We start from the raw sequence: 11753 nt of genomic DNA, 5'->3' as shown, positions 1-11753 counted from the left end.
GGGAGGTTACCTTGAGGTTACCTTGAGGTGCTTCCGGGGCTTAGCGTCCCCGCGGTCCGGTCGTCGACCAGGCCTCCTGGTTGCTGGACTGAGCAACCAGGCTGTTGGACGCGGCTGCTCGCAGCCTGACGTATGAGTCACAGCCTGGTTGATCAGGTATCAAAGCATCTGGAGGGACAAGCATCTGGTGATGAGGTAAAGTGCATCATGAGCATCGATGTCTTCAATCCTCTCGTTCATCCTCTTCAGGTCAGTGATCTTACCAAGGACCCCGTCGATGGCATTCCTTCCAAGAGGAGCACCTAGGAGTGTGCTGTCCTCAGGGTTGGTTGTATGAATGTCAGGCAAAACAACCTTTATTTGCTCTATTATGCGCTGGTTGGTGGAGGTTATTTCGCACTTGGAAGGGTTCAGGGTGAGGCCTAGGCTTGCTCCTTGCTCCTGAATTATTCTTATGTCGTCTAAGAGTGAGTCTGGGGAGCCAGCTAGAGTACCATCGTCCAAAAACCAAATGTTGAGCTCACTGGACAGGTTATCGGTGACTTCCTTGATAACTAGGCAGAAAAGAAAAGGAGCAAGGGGGTCACCTTGTTGGACACCTTCTTGTGATTCAATTTCATATTCCCCAAAAAGCAGAGTTAGATTCTTGCTGTAGCATGAGTTTACAAACGGGTAGAGGGAAAGAAAAAGGCGATGAACCGCACTGAGTACTGCATCCCTTCTAACCAGATTGAAAGCATTTTTGAAGTCCACTTTTATCATTTTTTTTTCATCCGTAATGTTGGCAATGTAGGCTCTAGCTGCATGAGCCGCTGCCTCACACCCTTGGGGAATGCCAAACCCAAGCTGTTTTGGCGTCAGCATGTCGGCTGCTGCCTGACTAACTGTTCTAGTTCTTATTAGTTCTAGCAGCAGCCTTAGGGACGAGACGCCGGAGTGAGACACCACCAAGTGCTGTCGGGTTGTTGGGGAAATAGCCTCGGCTACCAACGTCTTTTGTACAGTCACGGTTGGTCGAGTGGTTAAAGAACCGGGTATGCCATGGTACATTGAGTTCCTGGCTGCTTGGGTTTGAATCCCTCTGGGGTGTGGAGTTTTCAGTTATATATATATATATATATATATATATATATATATATATATATATATATATATACACATACATAAATACACATCTCTCTTGTCTGTTTCTGTGTCCATCTCTCTCTCTCTCTCTCTTTCTCTCTCTCTCTCTCTCTCTCTCTCTCTCTCTCTCTCTCTCTCTCTCTCTCTCTCTCTCTCTCTCTCTCTCTCTCTCTCTCTCTCTCTCTCTCTCAATCTTTGTCTCTACCTCTTTGTGTCAGTTTCCCATCTCCGTATTAATCCCAGTAAGCAAAGCGTGCTGGAGTAGAGTTGAATCAACGTCGATAACAGCTTGAAAAATCTATTGTTTACACTCTTTGAACACTCAAACCCAAATGCAGGCATCACAGGAGTCGTTGGCTGTCGCAACAGGAGCCAATCCTACCCAGAGAGGGGCATGGGGGTCGACTCCTAAGACTATATAACCCTTACCGTACAATCACAATTATGGGAAGTTGCGTAAGGCTAAGACAGACAGACAGACAGACAGACAGACAGACAGGCAGACAGACAGACAGACAGACAGACAGACAGACAGACAGACAGACAGACAGACAGACAGACACAGACAAATTCTCACGATAGATAAAGACTGTAGCACTGAAATGTGTAACACGTCTGTAATATTAAACTGAAATTGACGAGACCAATTGAAGAGATTAGTTTCAGTTCTCTTAATGTGATAGGACACGTTTCTCAGCTGACTTATCATATGAGTTGAGATGTTTCTCAGCTCACAAAATGAGCGAGCTGAGCTCACTGGACGGTATCCAAGCGCTCACCTTGGGGTACCGTCTTGTACTCACCTAGGTATTACCTTTATTATATTTGTAAGCTGCATTCTAATTATTTGATATATATGTTGACCCCTCATATGAGTGTTGAGACAGAGAACATGTTAAGATGTGATAAAGGACTTGTTACCTTGAAGCGTTGACGGGAAGACTTAGATGAAGAACTAGGAGAATAAGATCAAAATAACGAGAAAGAGAGAGAGAGAGAGAGAGAGAACAAGCGCCTTGAGATATGGACAAATCTATATTCCTTCATCCATCTCCTTTCATTCCTTCTATCTATCGTTTCTTCTCTACTCGCATTCTCTTCCAACACCTCTTCCTCCTGCTCCTCTTTCTCTTCCTCCTCCTCCTCCTCCTCCTCCTCCTCCTCCTCCTCTTCCTCCACCTCCTGCAGCAGCCTGGCCGCTAAGACAAACCATTATATAGGGATGTATGGGGCCTTTATAACAAGATTTTCGGATTTTCCTCCGAGCCATATTTCGCAGTGACACATTTTTCCTGGAGTTAGGGGGGCAGGTCGCCGGCGTGGCCCGGGGCGGCGCCGCTGACTGGCTCCCAAGATGGCTGCCCTTGGGACTTCTCCTGACTAGAGAAGGAGAAGGAAGAGGAGACATGTCTCACTTCACTTCTCCTTGTAGGAGGGGGCGCCTTCTCATCCGTCCTCCACCCATAACAAAGATCCCATCCCCTAACCCCTTTCCCAAGCATCACCCCTATTCACTTGACACAATTCTCACCCCCTTCCACTTCTTCCCCATCCCTTTCCACCCCTCTTACCACCCTTTTCCCAGCCTCTTCCTTTCCACATACCTCAATCCCTTCCATCATTCTTCCGCCACTAAACATATTCTCACTGGTTCGCTCCGAAGAGAGAGAATTTTTGCATTTTCTAAGCTAAATGGCGTGTGATTGAAATACTGAGGCATGGAGAGTCACCCAGGCGAGGAGTTCTTACAGCCATATTTAATGCTCAATGGTACAGCCTCTAGATGGGGAAGTGAGGGGGGGGGGGACTTAAAACTTGACCTGTCTTGACCTTACTGGAGGAGGAGGTGGAGGTGGAGGAGGAACAAGACCTTACTGGAGGAGGAGGTGGAGGTGGAGGAGGAACAAGAATACAAGACCCCGAAAGTGGAACAGTAGAAGTGTTTGAAGAATAACTTCTGACGATTGTCTGATGAAGACGATTTGACCATTATACAGAGGATATTCAACCCCTTTTCAACCCCAGAGGGAGATATTCAGGGGATATTCAACCCCCTTTCAACCCCAGGGGAAATAATCAGGGGATATTCAACCCCTTCCAACCCCAGAGGGAGATATTCAGGGATATTCATTAGTCCTTTCTTGATTTAAATGGACGAGGGGGGGGGCACAGCAAGGAGATAAATGTCTGGTCAATATCCCAGAGGTCAATATCCCCAGAGGTCAATATCCCAAGTGGTCAATATCCCAGAGGTCAATATCCCAGAGGTCAATATCCCCAGTGGTCAATATCCCCAGTGGTCAATATCCCCAGTGGTCAATATCCCCAGTGGTCAATATCCCAGTGGTCAATATCCCAGTGGTCAATATCCCCAGTGGTCAATATCCCAGTGGTCAATATCCCAGTGGTCAATATCCCAGTGGTCAATATCCCCAGTGGTCAATATCCCCAGTGGTCAATATCCCCAGTGGTCAATATCCCCAGTGGTCAATCCCCAGTGGTCAATATCCCAGAGGTCAATATCCCAGTGGTCAATATCCCAGTGGTCAATATCCCAGAGGTCAATATCCCAGTGGTCAATATCCCAGTGGTCAATATCCCAGTGGTCAATATCCCAGTGGTCAATATCCCCAGTGGTCAATATCCCAGTGGTCAATATCCCAGTGGTCAATATCCCAGTGGTCAATATCCCAGTGGTCAATATCCCAGAGGTCAATATCCCAGTGGTCAATATCCCCAGTGGTCAATATCCGTGAGTATCTTTATGATAACGTTGAACTCGGATATTGTGACCACTGACATAGTATAGGGTAATGTATTAACCATACAGCATTAAAGATATCAGTATTGTATTAATTATCATCATTCACAATACAGTATACGTTAGGGGTAAGCTTTTGCATATCTGTAGTTATAATACCAGGTGTGGAGTGCTTACTTTACACTACCACACACCTGCAGTCATAATAACAGGTGTAGAGTGCTTACTTTACACTACCACACACCTGCAGTCATAATACCAGGTGTGGAGTGCTTCTTTTACACTACCACACACCTGCAGTTATAATACCAGGTGTAGAGTGCTCCCTGTACACTACCACACACCTGCAGTCATAATAACAGGTGTAGAGTGCTCCCTGTACACTACCACACACCTGCAGTCATAATAACAGGTGTAGAGTGCTCCCTGTGCACCACCACACACATGCAGGCATAATACCAATTGTACAATGCTCCTTGTACACCACTACACACCTGCAGGCATAATACCAGGTGTACAATGCTCCCTGTACACCACCACACACCTGCAGGCATAATAACAGGTATACAATGCTCTTCACGAATTCCTATATTCACAATATCCCAAACATTCACTCCCTTCTTGCAAAACAGGTTCGACACCAACTTGTCCCTTGCCAAAAATCTCAGTCAAATGCACGCTCCTCTTCACCCCTTCCGTCAACACGGCCAAATCGTCTCGATTTGCAGTCCTCAATCTTGCCCTTTGATTTTCACTTCAGAGCTCTTCATGTCATTTTGATTCCCTAGACTATTTTCCTGACATAAACACATGCTATTCACATTATATATATATATATAAATATATATATATATATATAATATAAACCTATATAAACTATTATAAAAACTATATATAGACCTATATAAACTATTATAAAAACTATATATAGACCTATATAAACTATTATAACTATTTTCTATTATAAAACTGCAATATCTTCCCCCAGTTCTTGCTTGGTCTAACGTAATTTGCAATAACTTGACCAACTCTTGCAAGCAAGTGAATTTTCAGGACGATTAAATACACGTTTAAACTTCTGGGAGTTTATAGAAGAGCCAAGCACTAACACCCTTCTAAGGTCTGGACTCACCTATTTGTATTCACCTCTTTGTGCCTGTAAGATCGAGCTCAAGCCATTGGAACCTGTCTTTCCTGGCCGTTGGTTAATGCAATGACTCCTGGCTTATTTCTCTGTCATATCTGCTTTTAAAGTAATGAGTAGAGTTAGCCTACTACCTGCTTCTGTGGAGCATTCCATTTATTCAGTATTCTTACGGTAAAAGAGAACTCTCTAACGGCTCTATGAAACATCTCTATGACACATTGTGTGTCTCTAAGCTTCCATCTGTGTCCCCTTGTTCTGTTGATAGTCATTGTAAACATTTTGTCTCTGTTTCCACCCTGTCAGTCCCTCTAAGTATTTTATATGTCTGTATCATGTTTGTTTGTGTGTGTGTGTGTGTGTGTGTGTGTGTGTGTGTGTGTGTGTGTGTGTGTGTGCTCACCTATTTGTGCTTGCGGGGGTTGAGCTTTAGCTCTTTGGTCCCGCCTCTCAATTGTTAATCAACTGGTGTACAGATTCCTGAGCGTACTGGGCTCTATCATATCTACACTTCAAACTGTGTATGGAGTCAGCCTCCACCACATCACTTCCTAATTCATTCCATTTGTTAACTACTCTGGCACTGAAAAAATTCTTTCTAACGTCTCTGTGGCTCATCTGGGTACTAAGTTTCCACCTGTGTCCCCTTGTTCGTGTTCCACCCGTGCTGAAGAGTTTGTCTTTGTCCACTCTGTCAATTCCCCTGAGAATTTTGTAGGTGGTTATCATGTCTCCCCTTACTCTTCTGTTTTCCAGGGTTGTGAGGTTCAGCTCCCTTAGCCTTTTCTCGTAACTCATTCCTCTCAGTTCCGGGACCAGTCTGAGGAATTCTTCTGAATCTTCTCTAACTTCGTCTTGTGTTTAACTAGGTATGGACTCCAGGCTGGAGCTGCATACTCCAGGATTGGTCTGACATATGTGGTATACAGGGTCCTGAACGATTCCTTACACAAGTTTCTAAAGGCAGTTCTTATATTGGCCAGTCTAGCATATGCCGCTGATGATATTCTTTTGATGTGGGCCTCTGGGGACAGGTTCGGTGTGATATCAACCCCCAGATCTTTCTCTCTATATGACTCTTGCAGGATTTTACCTCCCAGATGGCACCTTGTGTTCAGCCTCCTGCTCCCTTCGCCTAATTTCATTACTTTACAGTTTCCTGAGTTGAACTTTAGCAGCCATTTTCTAGACCATTCCTCCAGTTTGTCCAGGTCGTCCTGTAGTCTCTGTCTATCTTCATCTGTCTTGATTCTTCTCATAATTTTTGCATCATCAGGAAACATCGAGAGGAATGAGTCTATACCCTCTGGTAGGTCGTTTACATATACTAGAAACAGGATGGGTACAAGTACAGAGTCCTGTGGAACCCCGCTGGTGACATCTCGCTACTCTGATGCCTCCCCCCTCACCGTTACTCGCTGTTTCCTGTTGCTTAGATACTCCCTTATCCACTGGAGCATCTTACCTTTTACTCCTGCCTGCTGCTCCAACTTTTGTTACAGCCTTTTGTGAGGTACTGTGTCAAAGGCTTTCTGACAGTCCAAGAAAATGCAGTCTGCCCACCCTTCTCTTTCCTGCCTAATTTGTGTTGCTTGGTAATAGAATTCTATTAGGCCTGTGAGACACGATTTACCATCTCTGAACCCATGTTGGTGGTGTGTTACAAAGCTGTTTCCCTCCAGATGCTCTACGAGCCTTTTCCTCACAATCTTCTCCATCACCTTGCATGGTATACAAGTTAGGGAAACTGGCCTGTAGTTCAGTGCCTCTTGCCTGTCACCCTTTTTGTATATTGGGACCACGTTAGCTGTCTTCCAGCTTTCCGGAAGGTCTCCCGTTTCCAGTGACCTGTTATACACCATAGAGAGTGGCACACTTAGTACTTCTGCACCTTCTTTTAGAATCCATGAAGAGATTCTGTCAGGCCCAACAGCCTTTGTGACATCCAGCTCCAGCAGACACCTTTTGACCTCATCACTGGTGAGGTCAAATTCTTCCAAGGTTGGTTGGTTTGCCTCCACCTCATTTAGTACAGGGGCTTCTCCTTGTTCTGTTGTGAAGACCTCCTGGAATCTCTTGTTGAGTTCTTTTCACACCTCTTTGTCGTTCTCTGTGTATCTGTTCTCCCCTTTTTCGCAGCTTCACCACTTGTTCCTTCACTGCTGTTTTTCTCCTGATGTGGCTGTGGAGCAGCTTTGGTTGGGTCTTGGCTTTACTCGCGATGTCATTTTCAAACTGTCTCTCTGCTTCCCTCCTCACTCTGAGGTACTTATTTCTAGCCCTCTGGTATCTCTCCCTGCCCTCTGGTATCTCTCCCTGCCCTCTGGTATCTCTCCCTGCCCTCTGGTATCTCTCCCTGCCCTCTGGTATCTCTCCCTGCTCTCTGGTGTTCTGTTATTCCTGTAGTTTCTCCATGTTCTTTTACTCAATTGCTTCGCTGCCGCACATTCCTGGTTGAACCATGGATTCTTCTGTTGCTTTTCAATTTTCACTTTTCAGATTGGGATAAACCTGTCTGCAGCTTCCTGACACGTCTGAGTGACATAATCCATCATATCCTGTACAGTCTTTTCTCTGAGTTCTGTTTCCCATGGTATTCCCATTAGGAAGTTCCTCATCTCGTCATATTTTCCTCTTCGGTAATTTAGTCTTTTTCCTTCCAATCCCATCCTTGGATAGGTTATCCCTACTTCTAACAGATACTCAAATATCAATACACTGTGGGACACTCATTCATATGGGGGCTTCATATTTGACTTCCCTTATTTCTGAGTCATTTAAGGTGAATATCATGTGTATATCATGTGTATCTTAGAACGTGTGTGTTTGTTTGTGGATGTATGCATATATGCATGTATGCGTGACTAGGGGTGAGGGGGGGGGGACCCTGTTATTGACCAGCAGGGCGCCAGGAGCCAGGTTCTGGCGCCCTCTGGGAGCCACCGTGAGACTTACGTGAACCACAAAGACTCAAGTCTGAATGTACGTCTAAAATCGGTGAATTGACAGAGATAAGATAGGATATGTACTATAAGGAGAAAGCACCAAGCCATTACGACTATATAGCACTGGGAAGGGGTCAGGATAAGGATTTGGGATGGGACGGGGGGAAAGGAATGGTGCCCAACCACTTGTGGACGGTCGGGGATTGAACGCCGACCTGCATGAAGCGAGTCGAGGGATGAGTCAGAGAGGCTAAGAAGTTTTCTTTACCTTAAGCTTAATGGGAAAATGGGGTGACCTAAAGGCTGTAGAGGCGAAGTTCATTCAGAAGTTGAAAAATAGATTTGATAGGGAAATATGTCGAGAATCATTGTATTAAACAACCAATAGCTAGAAAAGCTGGGGTCCAAGAGCTACACCTCGATCCAGAAGACAGAAATAGGCGAGGACAAATAGGTGGGACATTTTTAATATAAAAATGTTTATATTAAAACTAACACAAAAAGTTTTTTTTTTACCACGTGACGTCTTTTAATATTAAAAGTGTCATCATCCCGGGGCTCAAAGCACACCTGGAAACTTACCGCAGGTGTGTAATTACCAGCGTAATATGGGGGCCTGATGGCTGAGTGGACAGCGCTCGGGATTCGTAGTCATAAGGTTCCGAGTTTGATCCCCGACGGAGGCGGAAATAAGCAGTAAATAGGTACCTGGGAGTTAGACAGCTGCTATGAGCTGCTTCCTGGAGGTGTGTATGTTTTTTTTTATTTGATTGACGGTTGAGAGGCGGGACCAAAGAGCCAGAGCTCAACCCCCGCAAGCACAACTAGGTGAACCCATGTGTCTTGGGACTTCATAGTCTGCAAATTAAAATTTAATATGTTTTTATGATTTTTTTTTCATTAAAGGGACTGGCTGTTTGAACAAGAAATTGTTCAACCAACAATCAGTTCTAAACTGTTCAACTTCATTGGAATTTAATTATTTCCATTGGAAATGGGATTGTTACATTTCCACGAGTTTCTGTTATTGTTCATGTTCTATAGCACTGTTCTATTACTGTGCATGTTCTATAGCACTGTTGTATTACTGTGCATGTTCTATAGTACTGTTGTATTACTGTGCATGTTCTATAGCACTGTTGTATTACTGTGCATGTTCTATAGTACTGTTGTATTACTGAGCATGTTCTATAGCACTGTTGTATTACTGTGCATGTTCTATAGCACTGTTGTATTACTGTGCATGTTCTATAGCACTGTTGTATTACTGTGCATGTTCTATAGCACTGTTGTATTACTGTGCATGTTCTATAGTACTGTTGTATTACTGTGCATGTTCTATAGTACTGTTGTATTACTGTGCATGTTCTATAGCACTGTTGTATTACTGTGCATGTTCTATAGCACTGTTGTATTACTGTGCATGTTCTATAGTACTGTTGTATTACTGTGCATGTTCTATAGCACTGTTGTATTACTGTGCATGTTCTATAGTACTGTTGTATTACTGAGCATGTTCTATAGTACTGTTGTATTACTGTGCATGTTCTATAGCACTGTTGTATTACTGTGCATGTTCTATAGCACTGTTCTATTACTGTGCATGTTCTATAGCACTGTTGTATTACTGTGCATGTTCTATAGTACTGTTGTATTACTGTGCATGTTCTATAGCACTGTTGTATTACTGTGCATGTTCTATAGCACTGTTGTATTACTGTGCATGTTCTATAGTACTGTTGTATTACTGTTCATGTTCTATAGCACTGTTGTATTACTGTGCATGTTCTATAGTACTGTTCTATTACTGCGTCTGAACAAGTAAACTCCACATGTACTCACCATACACCACATGTACTCACCATACACCACATGTACTCACCATACACCACATGTACTCACCATACACCACATGTACTCACCATACACCACATGTACTCACCATACACCACATGTACTCACCATACACCACATGTATTCACCATACACCACATGTACTCACCATACACCACATGTACTCACCATACACCACATGTACTCACCATACACCACATGTACACACCATACACCACATGTACACACCATACACCACATGTATTCACCATACACCACATGTACTCACCATACACCACATGTATTCACCATACACCACATATACACACCATACACCACATGTACTCACCATACACCACATGTACACACCATACACCACATATACACATCATACGCCACATGTACTCACCATACACCACATGTACTCACCATACACCACATATACACACCATACACCACATGTACTCACCATACACCACATGTACTCACCATACACCACATGTACTCACCATACACCACATGTACTCACCATACACCACATGTATTCACCATACACCACATGTACACACCATACACCACATGTACTCACCATACACCACATGTATTCACCATACACCACATGTACTCACCATACACCACATGTACTCACCATACACCACATGTATTCACCATACACCACATGTACTCACCATACACCACATGTACTCACCATACACCACATGTACTCACCATACACCACATGTATTCACCATACACCACATGTACTCACCATACACCACATGTACTCACCATACACCACATGTACTCACCATACACCACATATACACACCATACACCACATGTACTCACCATACACCACATGTACTCACCATACACCACATGTACTCACCATACACCACATGTACTCACCATACACCACATGTACTCACCATACACCACATGTACACACCATACACCACATGTACACACCATACACCACATGTACACACCATACACCACATGTACTCACCATACACCACATGTACTCACCATACACCACATGTATTCACCATACACCACATGTACTCACCATACACCACATGTACTCACCATACACCACATGTACACACCATACACCACATGTACTCACCATACACCACATGTACTCACCATACACCACATGTACACACCATACACCACATGTACTCACCATACACCACATGTACTCACCATACACCACATGTACTCACCATACACCACATGTACTCACCATACACCACATATACACACCATACACCACATGTACTCACCATACACCACATGTACTCACCATACACCACATGTACTCACCATACACCACATGTATTCACCATACACCACATGTACTCACCATACACCACATGTACTCACCATACACCACATGTACACACCATACACCACATATACACATCATACACCACATGTACTCACCATACACCACATGTACTCACCATACACCACATATACACATCATACACCACATGCACTCACCATACACCACATGTACTCACCATACACCACATATACACATCATACACCACATGTACTGACCATACACCACATGTACTCACCATACACCACATGTACTCACCATACACCACATGTACACACCATACACCACATGTACACACCATACACCACATGTACACACCATACACCACATGTACTCACCATACACCACATATACACACCATACACCACATGTACTCACCATACACCACATATACACACCATACACCACATATACACACCATACACCACATATACACACCATACACCACATATACTCTCCATACATACACCACAATACAACAAGAAACATTCTCGCGCAATAATACAGACATACATACGATATCTTGATAAAGCCAGGATATACACACCCTCAATACACTCTATACAGACTCCTGGTGACTTGAGCCTCCGCGGG

Source organism: Procambarus clarkii, chromosome 77 (assembly GCF_040958095.1).
Source record: "Procambarus clarkii isolate CNS0578487 chromosome 77, FALCON_Pclarkii_2.0, whole genome shotgun sequence".
Taxonomy (NCBI): Eukaryota; Metazoa; Arthropoda; class Malacostraca; order Decapoda; family Cambaridae; genus Procambarus; species Procambarus clarkii.
Note: the sequence above shows the minus strand (reverse complement) of the source record.